The 12,275-nt window shown below is 29.1% G+C and overlaps 1 long non-coding RNA gene across 1 annotated transcript; it reads left to right on the top strand.

Moving 5' to 3' along the window:
- The first annotated feature begins 7,360 nt into the window (after window positions 1-7,360).
- On the top strand, window positions 7,361-7,696 carry LOC105140503 (uncharacterized). Its single transcript, XR_845193.1, has 2 exons — window positions 7,361-7,484; window positions 7,557-7,696. It is a non-coding gene; the product is annotated as an uncharacterized LOC105140503 (long non-coding RNA).
- The last annotated feature ends 4,579 nt before the right edge of the window (window positions 7,697-12,275 follow it).

Genomic DNA, 12,275 nt, shown 5'->3' with positions numbered 1-12,275 from the left:
TCTTTCTTGTCTGAAGAAGAAAGAAGAACCGGTCCTTTCCTTGATTCAAGCTCCGAGCAATTTAGTATTTACACATACCGAAGTGACTAACCTGTCCAAAAGTCTCGGATGCCATCGTCTTCAACAATCCTCGAGACCTCCAAAAGGGTGAAGGGATTTTGCTCTGGGGCTGCCTCTCCTCAGCAACTTTATTTCATTGACGAGGAATCCAAGAGCAAAATACTTTATTGCCCAAATCGGAGCCCAGGAGTGTTGGATAACTTGCATTGTGCCCAGAGTCCTATTGGGCCATTGAAGAAATATTTTTATTGAACATTTGGCTCAGGGAGCAGCAACTGAAGAAATCAAATTAAAGTGCTGCCACCGTCCACCGGTGGCGTGAGCGAACGAAGAGAGTGGTGGTTCGAATGAAGGGCAGGTGAGGATTCCCGTAAGAAAGGGAACGGGCATCCTTTACACGTTTGGCTGACATACACAAAGCATAGATAAACGACCATGGAGTTTAGCAATAAAGAATCCATGCAATGACCTAGTCACAAATGAATTTGAAAACATAGAGATTAAATAATAGGTTTTTTCTTAAATAAAAATAGAGACTAAACTATAATTTACTCTTTGCAAATTACAACCCGTTTTTGAAAGGAAAAAAAAAGTTGATAATTAAATATAGTTGTTTATTTAGAGTATTTATTTTCTTTAGTTTTTATTAAAAAAAAATAACCAAACTAATTTAAAAAAAATTAAAATCAAACCAATTAATTGGGTTAAATTTTTTTAGAATAAGAACTTATTTAAACAAGTTTGACTTTATTTTTTTATTTGGATTCGATTTAATTTTTTTATTTAAACTTATAAAATCAAAATCAAATCAAATTAGTTGATTTTTTTAGAGATTAAATAATAGGTTTTTTCTTAAAAAAAAATAGATAGTAAAATATAATTTTACTCTTTGCAAATTGCAACCCGTTTTTGAAAGGAAAAAAAATTGATAATTAAATATAATTGTTTATTTAGAGTATTTATTTTCAATTTAGTTTAGTTTTTTTTTTAAAACAACCAAACTAATTTTTAAAAAAATCAACATCGAACCAATTAATTGTTAAGTTACATAATCAAACTTAATTTTACAAAATAATAAATAAAACCAACTTCTTTCAATCCTGATTAAATCCTTGCAATTTAGACTAATCTAATTATTCTAAACATTTAATAACTCATGACTTAAAAACATTACAAGTCAACGTAACAAACCTCGATTCCATCATAGTCTAATAAAAAACAAGTTGGATAGCAGAATTGACCTTCTTCAAAAATAAAATCTTACATGTTGGACACAATGATCCGAGTCATGTCTTGGGTTGAGTTTGGCATCCATGCCACCAACATTTTTATATGACGGCATCTCATACAGTTTCCAAATCAAAACCTTGAACCCTCCTTTTGTCTTTCTTGTCTGAAGAAGAAAGAAGAACCGGTCCTTTCCTTGATTCAAGCTCCGAGCAATTTAGTATTTACACATACCGAAGTGACTAACCTGTCCAAAAGTCTCGGATGCCATCGTCTTCAACAATCCTCGAGACCTCCAAAAGGGTGAAGGGATTTTGCTCTGGGGCTGCCTCTCCTCAGCAACTTTATTTCATTGACGAGGAATCCAAGAGCAAAATACTTTATTGCCCAAATCGGAGCCCAGGAGTGTTGGATAACTTGCATTGTGCCCAGAGTCCTATTGGGCCATTGAAGAAATATTTTTATTGAACATTTGGCTCAGGGAGCAGCAACTGAAGAAATCAAATTAAAGTGCTGCCACCGTCCACCGGTGGCGTGAGCGAACGAAGAGAGTGGTGGTTCGAATGAAGGGCAGGTGAGGATTCCCGTAAGAAAGGGAACGGGCATCCTTTACACGTTTGGCTGACATACACAAAGCATAGATAAACGACCATGGAGTTTAGCAATAAAGAATCCATGCAATGACCTAGTTACAAATGAATTTGAAAACATAGAGATTAAATAATAGGTTTTTTCTTAAATAAAAATAGAGACTAAACTATAATTTACTCTTTGCAAATTACAACCCGTTTTTGAAAGGAAAAAAAAAGTTGATAATTAAATATAGTTGTTTATTTAGAGTATTTATTTTCTTTAGTTTTTATTAAAAAAAAATAACCAAACTAATTTAAAAAAAATTAAAATCAAACCAATTAATTGGGTTAAATTTTTTTAGAATAAGAACTTATTTAAACAAGTTTGACTTTATTTTTTTATTTGGATTCGATTTAATTTTTTTATTTAAACTTATAAAATCAAAATCAAATCAAATTAGTTGATTTTTTAAAAATATTAATCAGTTTTTTTCATGATTTAAATTTTTCAATAATTTTTTTTAATTTTTTCAATTCAATTAGTTTTTTTAATTTTTTTCTCATTTCATTCGCCTATACAGCAGTCTCCAACATGAACCCTTTTCTAAAGTGAGAAATAATGTTGAAAGAAGAACAGAGAGATAGGTCAATAAATTTTGCTGGTAGCGCAAAAATCAAAAGAATCCATGGGGGCATTGGCACATCGTGTCTGCGTGCGTTGTGATCCTAACCCATTTGTAGATCCTCTTTACATTCTAGGGTTTTACTTTTTTCACATGCTCATTCAATGCAAATAATTGATCTGCAAACCTGCCACATAACGTTTTATTGAATCCGAGTTTCAATTTAAATTATAGAAGATATTAATTAAATTCAACTTGATTAATAAATTTATTGACTTAATTAAATTCAATTTTAATTTAATCTGGTTAATACTAAAAAACATTTTAAAAAATAAAATAAGATGTTTTTAATTAAAAAAATATTGATTTAAATGGATCGAATAATACTGTATGATAACATGGCTAATTACTGAACAACTTTACTTTTGCATGCCAGAGGTTGTGCTTAATGACGCAGATGGTTCACTGAACCTCGAAAAGCCTCTCTATAAAATGTCTTCTTTTTTGAACCTTGGAGTTTCCATGGAGTATGTGAAATGGCAAGCTTCTTGCTCCCTTCTAACCTATCTCAGTTGCTATGCCTTTTGGGGTGTCTCGATATTCATGGAAAACGATATGTTTTCAAAATTGTATGAGAATAGCAGGCAAGGATGTATAGTTTATTACTCAAAAAATTATGAAAAATATAGAAAAATGTTATAGAAAAATTTAGAGTTTCTATGAGTATAAATTTATATGTAAAATAAAAATTTATAATAAATATATTTCCAACATAAATATAGTAATACAATTCTGGCATGCATCCTAATCGTATATTAAGACTTAAAATTAATATCAAATCAAAGTGTTTTTTACATATTATTTATTTGGTGTAAGTAGGATGTATGCAACAAATCTCTTAAAATTTTAATAATAACACTTTAGTTTAGATATATTTTTAAACAAAATCTTTAAACCATAGTAAAATAATTCGATTATCTTCCAATAAAATGAACTTATGCTTTAGCATTGGAAGAAAAAACAAGGAATGAAAAGAGAAGGAAAACATTAAAATGAGGTGAGGAAAAATGTGTAAAAAATAAAAAACAAATTCTTGAAAACTCTTTTTTCACCTCTTTTTTTATGGTGGATTTTAGAAGCTAAAATATTAAAGAATTAATTTTTATAATAATCAAAATTAATTCTAATAATTATGAATTTTTTATTAGCTACCATAAATGAAAAAAATAAACCTGAATATTTTGGCTATAAATTTGAATTTTTGAGCTAGAAATATTGTTTTGCAAAAATGCTTCTAAAAAAGACAATTAAACTTTTGTAACTCAAAATATTATTTTATAATAAATATAAACTTTTTTTCTTTTATTTTTTTGAGGTGGGGTTGCAAGAAATGTATGATTTTTACCACTACCTACATTCCATGAAATTGTGCACCACAAATGACAGTTAATAAACAGACTGGCGAGCCCATAGAAAGACATCACAATCCCTTGTAGAAAAAAAATGATTTGTTGAGATGGGAATAAAGATATCAAATTTCTGTCAAGATAACTGGAAATTCCAATCAATAAAAATCCAAATGAACCTAAAAAAAGTATAATGGCCTAGTAGAAATTACTTAATTTTTGAGACCCTGTTATAAGTTCTATCCATATACGTTATATATGTTTTGATCGCCAACTCATACTAGATCTAGTTGCATTTTATTGGAAGTGGAAGACCGGCCAAAATGAATTTTACTTTATATTTTTTTGCTTCCAAAGGAACTTTCATCAACTTGCACTATTCTGATGTGAATCTTTCGAAGCAATTCGTTAGATGTAAAAGTAAAATAATAGGAGCCCCCACATATGATTCCCTATCTACACATACTACACACATATAGCTACATGGGCTTTGCATTTATTTCAGGCATCCGCACCAATCGCGACTTATTTTCAACAAATAGCTCATTTACTTATATATCATATTTACATTTATGTTTGTCCTTTCTTTTCTGTTTGAAAAAAGCCACAGGTTATACCATGATCTCTTGGTCCTCCGCAGGCGCTTGTGGATTCAGGGGCACAAGAAGAAGGACGCCATTTGTTGCTCAAACTACAGCAGGAAATGCTATTTAAATCATAATGGATCAAGGTATGCAACGAGCAGAAGTCATGATAAAAGGTCCTGGTCTAGGAAGAGATGCGGCATTAAGAGCTATTCGCAGAAATGGTATACTATTAAGTTTCGTCCAGGATGTAACCCCTATGCCACATAATGGTTGCAGGCCTCCTAAAAAAAGACATGTGTAAGAATAAACATTGAAGAAATTTTAAAAGAAATAAATAATTCAATGATTTGATAAAAAGAAGGAAAGAATATTATTATGGTTCGAGAGAAAGTAAGAATATCTACTCGGACACTACAATGAAAGTGTGTTGAATCAAGAGCTGACAATAAGCGTCTTTATTATGGACGTTTTATTCTGTCTTTACTTATAAAAGGTCAAGCCGACATAATAAGCATTGCGATGCGAAGAGCTTTGCTTGGAGTGTTAATAGGTTGAAATGTATGATTTTTGGATTTAAATGTGATTTATAGGAAGAAATTACTTTTTTATTTTAATTATAAAACTGATTGATTAAACCTTTATTTATTTCTTTTTAATGTATTAGAGCATGAAAGTTAGTTTTATTAATTTCTTTAATTAAATTCTTAAGATTTTAGTTATTGGTAAGCTGATTTCTTTCTATGGAAGGGTAATTCACCTTATATAATTAATATAAGGTGAGTAACACGATCAAAAGATTGATATCTTCTTTCAAGTGCAAAAGTATCGAAGTAATAAATAACCTGATAAGATCGGGGTCGAACCATAGAGAAATTAACTATATAAATTACAAATAATAATAATAATAATAATAAGATGACTTTGAGATATAAGATTAATGTGAGGATTAAACAATAATAAAAACAAATATCAAGGTTAAAGGATCCACTAATAGTTTTAAAAATAAATGTAATATAAACCTTTTTTATTACTTAATTGGAAACCACACACAAACAAGGTTTCAATCAGATGATTTGTCATTAATAGCTCATTATGAATTGTTAACATGATCATATTAATTATCTTATTTAAGTAACACCAAACTTTTAAATATTGTCAGGAATTCATGATGCTAACTTATGTTGATAAAAAATCAAGTTCCTTTCATTTATTGTACCAAGTGTTATACAACACAAATCTAGATTAACCATTTAACAAGCAAAGTATTAAGAATTAATGAGATAAAAATCATAAAACATGTTAATAGTAGTTGTTTATGATATAAGCATTGAAGTCCATATTAAGTTTATATTATACTTATCCTAACACTATTAGTGAAATATTTCTGCCTTAATATGATAAATTTAGCTAAACATAATGAAGAAGAGAAACATAAATAAACAAGAGGAGAACATGATTCTATAAGTATAACAAAAGAAATGAAAGACATAAACAAGAGATTAATGAAATTATAACATGAAATAAAACTTGAACATTACAACAATATAAAAAAAGAAATAAAAAGCATAATCTTGATATGAAAATCAAGATATCTAAATGTATAGCAAATTCCTCCTCTTATCAGCTAAAATTTAGAATTATTGATTTCATAACTAATTATTGAGTAAGTGCACCTCTTGACTTGGTAACAACCCTTATCTTCTTGTCTGAACAAAACATCATTACTAACATTATAATTTGAATAGATGGTTTTCATGAAAGTTCTAAGAATTTTTCTTAGCTTTCTAACAAAAAAACAATGAGCTCATTTGGACTTCTAGAACTCGAGATATGGGCTGAAAACTGAATAATGTCTAGGCTGTAGGACAAATTCGAACTTCTCTTTTGATGCTAAGATTTGGACTTCCAAACGGCAAAATTGAGTCTTGAACTCTCATGAATGTTTTAGGCCCATGTTTTAGCTTTCTATCTATATAAACCAAACCGAAATCCAAGATATAGCTTCAGATATGACCTAATACCTAAATGGTATTCCAGTTTGAATTAAATTAACATCTTTTTTTCTAAACGTAGCCCTTTCCTTGTCCTTTTACTTTCAATAGTTAAACAAATCAATCAATTCATTGAATTGTAAAACATGTCTATATTTAAAATGAATATTTACAATAAATTAAAGGTATCTTATATTATTAGATATATTATTATAAAACATGTTCTAGTTAAGGAGTTATTAATACTTCAAATGCAAAATAATAATATAAAACCTTGATAAAAATACACTTTTAAATACTAACAGGTGAGGATAATGAGATGATAGATTTTCTCTATCATACGCAAATAAAGGTGAAAACATCTCAAGTCTTTTTAAAAATGGCAATTGCTAATGTGGGAAAGGATTTCACTCACCCAAACAACACCTAATTGTAAAGGTGATTATTTTTTGTTCGGTGCGGTTTTTATCTAAAAAAATAACAAAGATAAATTTTTTTAAAAAAATAAAAAATTCAAATCAAAACTTAACTGGAACTGGTTCAAACCAGTCAGTTTCAGTTTGGTTCAATTTAGTTTTTTACTATAAAAAACAGAAAAAACTTGTATTTTTTGTTAAGACTTTTTGATGGGCTTGTAATTGATGTTAATATTATCTAATTTTGTTACTAGATTCTATAAATATTTAATTTTTTTTGTCAATGAATATTTATTTATATTAAATTATTAGTGTTAATATTGTGTTCATATGTTGCAAGTCTTTTTAATAGTTGTGTTTTGGACTCCTCTTGTATCAGAGTTTAAATAATACACACACCAAGTTAAAATCTAAATTACAAAGCATTGCTTTTAAAATGGCTTAAAAAGAAATAAAAAGTAACTTTGTCATAAAAAAATAAAAAACTTCATGCAAAAAATATAAATGAAAAATCTTCATTGTACACATCATCTCAATCGAAATGCACATCAAGTTGACAAAAACATTGCACTTTGATTCCTTAATACAATTGACATCAAAACATGGAATTTAAGATCTAAAATTATAATATGATAAAATAAATTAGAAAATATAAATAAAAAATAGTATTTTACCATCAAACTAACTTTTGAACTAATTATCATCCATTGTTAGATGTAACTTTCCACCAAATTCTACAAAATAAAAAGTTAGACATGTTAGATGATTGCAAATGCTTTAATTAATAAATCACAAAATAAAATATGCAAGTTTACAAAAAAAGTTATTTGACTCAAGATTTTCGTATATTTCGAAATCATTTATCAAGCTTCTAATATTAGTTGAAATTGATTCATAATGCAACTAATTTTGACAACAAATAAGTGCTTTAATAGTTGCTGGAGATAGAGAACTTCGAAATTGATCGAGTATACGACCACATGTGCTAAATACTAATTCAGAAGCCACTGTGGATATAAGAATAGCCAGAACATATTTGTGCAACCTTTGAAAGTGTCTTATTTTTCAAAGCATTATTTTTCCACCAATCTAAAATATATAACTTATCATCATTAGGATCCTCACAACCATCAATAAAATTGTAACAACCCGACCTAACATGTTGTATATTATCCGTTTTGGGCCTTATCGTCTTTATGATTTTTTTTTTGTGATGCGAGCCCACTTTTGAGTCTGACGCTCCAAAACATGTACAACATGTTAGCAACCAGCACTACTAATAAGGCCCTAGCTTTGGACACTCGCTTCTGATATGGGATATCACAATCTCCCCCACCTTAAGATGAGTTGTCCTTAGCTCTAATATCAAATATAACAGTTCAGCCCAACATTTTGTATATTGTTCGCTTTGGGCCTTATCGCCCTCACGGTTTTGTTCTTGGTGATGCAAGCCCACTTATGAGCTTGAGGCTCCAAAACATATATAAGATATTAGCAACCAGCACTACTAATAAGGCCCTAACTCTAGACGTTCACTTTTGATATGGTATATCACATAAATACCTCTCAAACTCTTTTTTATTTTCCATACAATCTACATCCAGTAAATGTCTTTTGAATCAAGCCAAAGTATTAACATCTATCTCTATATCATCAATAACATTAACACCTTATTTATCTCTATTATTATCAATCACTTTATCAATTTTCAAATAAAACTCATACAAGCTCACCAAAGTATCTTTCATCTTATTTATTAGCAACTATGCTTTGTCATAATCATACAAATTGATTGTGCATCAAAAGTGTCATTAAGTCTCTTATTTTACATATGTATTTATTTATTTGGTTGTTTTTATAATAATTGATGTGTTTTTTTTAGTAATGAAGTTTGTTTTAATGTTTTGATAGGTTTTTGGAGCTTAAATGAATTAATTCAGAAAATTCAACGTCGGAATTCAGAACAAAGAATTGAAGAGACATTTAGTTGAAGATTGAAGCAAATCTTGGTTCAAACAAGTGCTCCAAATTTGTCCCAAAAATCAATTCTATTCCAATTCTAGAAAAGAATATCATATGATTTATTTCAAGCCCAAACTTGCCTTATGTTGTGTGCAAACTTCAACCATTAAACACTCAAGGTTTCAATGTCAATCTTAGCCCAAATAATAAGTACATTTGTATACTTATTTGATGCTCAAATTCAGCCCAAAAATCAGCCCCAAATCAGCCCTAAATCAACCCCAAATCAACCTTCAAATCAACCCAAACACAATCCATGATCTTACATGTCCACACAACAAATAACAATTGATTTATTTTGGGCAATCCATTGATCCAAGAAGGCAAGCACATGGATGGAAAGCTGGAGGGGATATTTTAACATTATTTTGGGTCAAAAAGAAGAAGGAGACACCTCATAAATGAGGAAGAAAAACGTGCACCAAAGTAGTTGTAAAGCTGTCTTGATTTGATTTTTCAGAACACCTTTCGGTGTTTTGCCCATAACTTTTGACTCAGGTGTCCAAATGAGCTGTTCTTTAATGATCTGGAAAGGTGACAGAATTGCCTATAAATATGTCTCTAATAGACTTCTCCAAAAAAAGCTTCTAAGAGGGTCGAATTGCTGTCCAAAGTTAGAGTCAGATTTGTGTCCGAATTTTTTCTGAAATTGTATTGTGTTCTTCTTTATAGATTTCGGTTCTTTAGTTTGTAAAACTTATTTTTTCAGTTGGATTCAAGTTCTTTCATGTTTATTGAAGTGTTCTTATATATAATCATGGTTGGCTAAACTCTTTCTTGGATCCAAATCAAGGATAATGGTGATTGAGGTGAGTTCTTTAGGATATGAATGAATCTTAATGTTTATCTTCTTATTTTCTTCATGAATGATTTATTATTGTAAAGAAATTTTAGAAATCATTTAGGTAATGTTATAATCTTGAATTTTTATGCACAAACTTTAGTTTTGGTATAGAGATTGCTTGATTCAATGTCTTACTTAATATGAAAGTACTTGTTCATTCTTAAGCAATAATCAATCTTCATCTTTCTAATCTTCATTGTAATATCTTTCGATCTAATATCACCATCGTTGATATTAGGTTGAGTTATCTTATATATGTTGAAGAAATCACCAATACATCACCATTAAAATTGATTTGGACCAAGACTTACTTTTTCTTGTCATTTAAAATCTATTTACATTTTTTTTTATCTTTAAAAACAAATCCATCAATTATTTTCAACCAAGTTATTGTTAATTTAATTTCTCTTGAGTTTTTTTTGTTACTTAGCTTAATTTCCATATCTAGCTCTCTGTGGATATGACATCGATCTTACCGAGTTAATTGCTATATTGCACACTCGTGCACTTGCGAGTTAAAACAAGCCGATCATAAAAAGCGGTCAAGCACAAATCACTAAAATAAAATTTCATATATTTCAACTTGAAATGTGGATCTAAAACATTAGCCACATATAACAAAAAATTATGATTTACTTCACAACCTCAATACTTCTCAAACTTTAACATCATATTTATCGTCATTCCATTTAAAAGATTATCTTTATTTTAACATAATTGCAACAAGTTTGTATCCATGTAAATCAATTTATTGAAGAAAAAATTTGATGTGATATGCAATGAGCCATAAAATCTCAATGTAACCATATAAAAGATCTTTAAGAACTTCACCAACGTTCTCGCATTTTCCCAATTATTTAAACTAAGTGGCCCTATGTTTTTTTTATTCCCCTTTGAATCAACCTTCAAAAAGTAACTTATATACCTAGATTCTTTTTCACCTAACCTCATAAACACTTTTTCAGCAGCTTCTAACATAAGATAAGTTGAATTACATCTAGTTGCAACATCTAAACACAATGATTTCTTACATTTTATATGTAACTTTTCAGCACATTTCTTAAATGCAAATTGCCTTGACGATAAAGATCTCACAAACCTAATTGTATTTTGAATCTTAACAACTGAAATATTAATCTCTTTCAAGACATCACACACAATGAGGTTTACAATGTGTGCACAACATCTAAGATGCAAATGCTTATTTGACAATATATTAGTTAGCCAATCTTTCATCATATTTTTCAAAAATGAAATAGTCACATTATTAGAGCTTGTATTATCTACTGTAACAGGCAAAACTTTATCAATCCCCTATTCTAACATATAGTTCTCAATAACTAGACTAATTATCTCACCCATATGATTGAAAACTTGACAAAAATTAAGAATTATTTTGTGTAAATTCCACTTATTATTAATCTAATGAGTTGTCAAACACATATAGTTAATATTTTGGATTGATGTCCATATATCTGTTGTTAAGCACAATCATTAACCCCTAAAAGTTATCTTTAATATGTCATTCTTTTCAACATAAAGTTTCAAACAATCTCTTATAATAGTGAAATGAGAATGAATGTCAAATCTAGGTTGCACGGTCCTAGCAAACAATTTAAATCCCCGATCATCCATAAAATTAAAAGGCAACTCAACAATTATAACCATCTTTATGAGTGCTTATTTACATTCATCATAATTATAACCTATTACTGTAAGAGTTCCTACATTTTGATTTCCCAATTCAACCTTCTCTATCTTAGGCTCTAATACTAAAACCTTTTATTTCTTATCAACCACAATATGAAACTTTTTACACACTTTTAAATGAGTCTATATATTACTTGTGTCATTAATAATAGTATGACATGCATAATATTTTTCACAATAATTACATTAAGCTCTAGAGGTTTTAGGATCAACATCAAGTTTTGTAAAGTAATCCAAAATTTATGATTTTTTTTTTATCATCAATATTTTTTCCTTAATGTAAGGACTTGAGTTTTTTTACCTTTTATATTTGGGTAGATCCTGCAATGGTTGATTCTAGGTTAGTTTTTTTGAGAATTGGTTGATGTTAGTGTAGTGCCCGTGGATGAAGCATTTTAAATTTGAAGATTTTCCATCTATTATTAAATAATGAAAACATGTTAACAACCATAATTTATAATACACTTAAATGCACTAAAAATAAAAGAAACTAATAGCAATAAATCTGTTTACAGTCAAAACTAAAATTTTAAATACGCTTAAGCTAACACATGATTTACATCTAAAAATTGGACTACACAAACTCCAATTATGAATCAACTTTTAACTCGCTGGACGCTGCCAAGACATTCAATTCCATTTTAACAGCTTGGTTGTATTCAATCCATAAATACTAATTTCTTGCTTTTAGATACAAGGAGCTGGATGATTAGTACTTAAAAGTGCATTTTTATCATGGTTTTATATCATCATTTTGCACTTGAAGTATCAATAACTCATTAACTAAAGTATGATTTATAATAATTGATTAGTACTT

Source organism: Populus euphratica, unplaced genomic scaffold, assembly GCF_000495115.2.
Source record: "Populus euphratica unplaced genomic scaffold, PopEup_1.0 scaffold274.1, whole genome shotgun sequence".
In the NCBI taxonomy this organism is placed as follows: domain Eukaryota; kingdom Viridiplantae; phylum Streptophyta; class Magnoliopsida; order Malpighiales; family Salicaceae; genus Populus; species Populus euphratica.
This window is presented reverse-complemented; position numbering and strand designations above follow the sequence as displayed.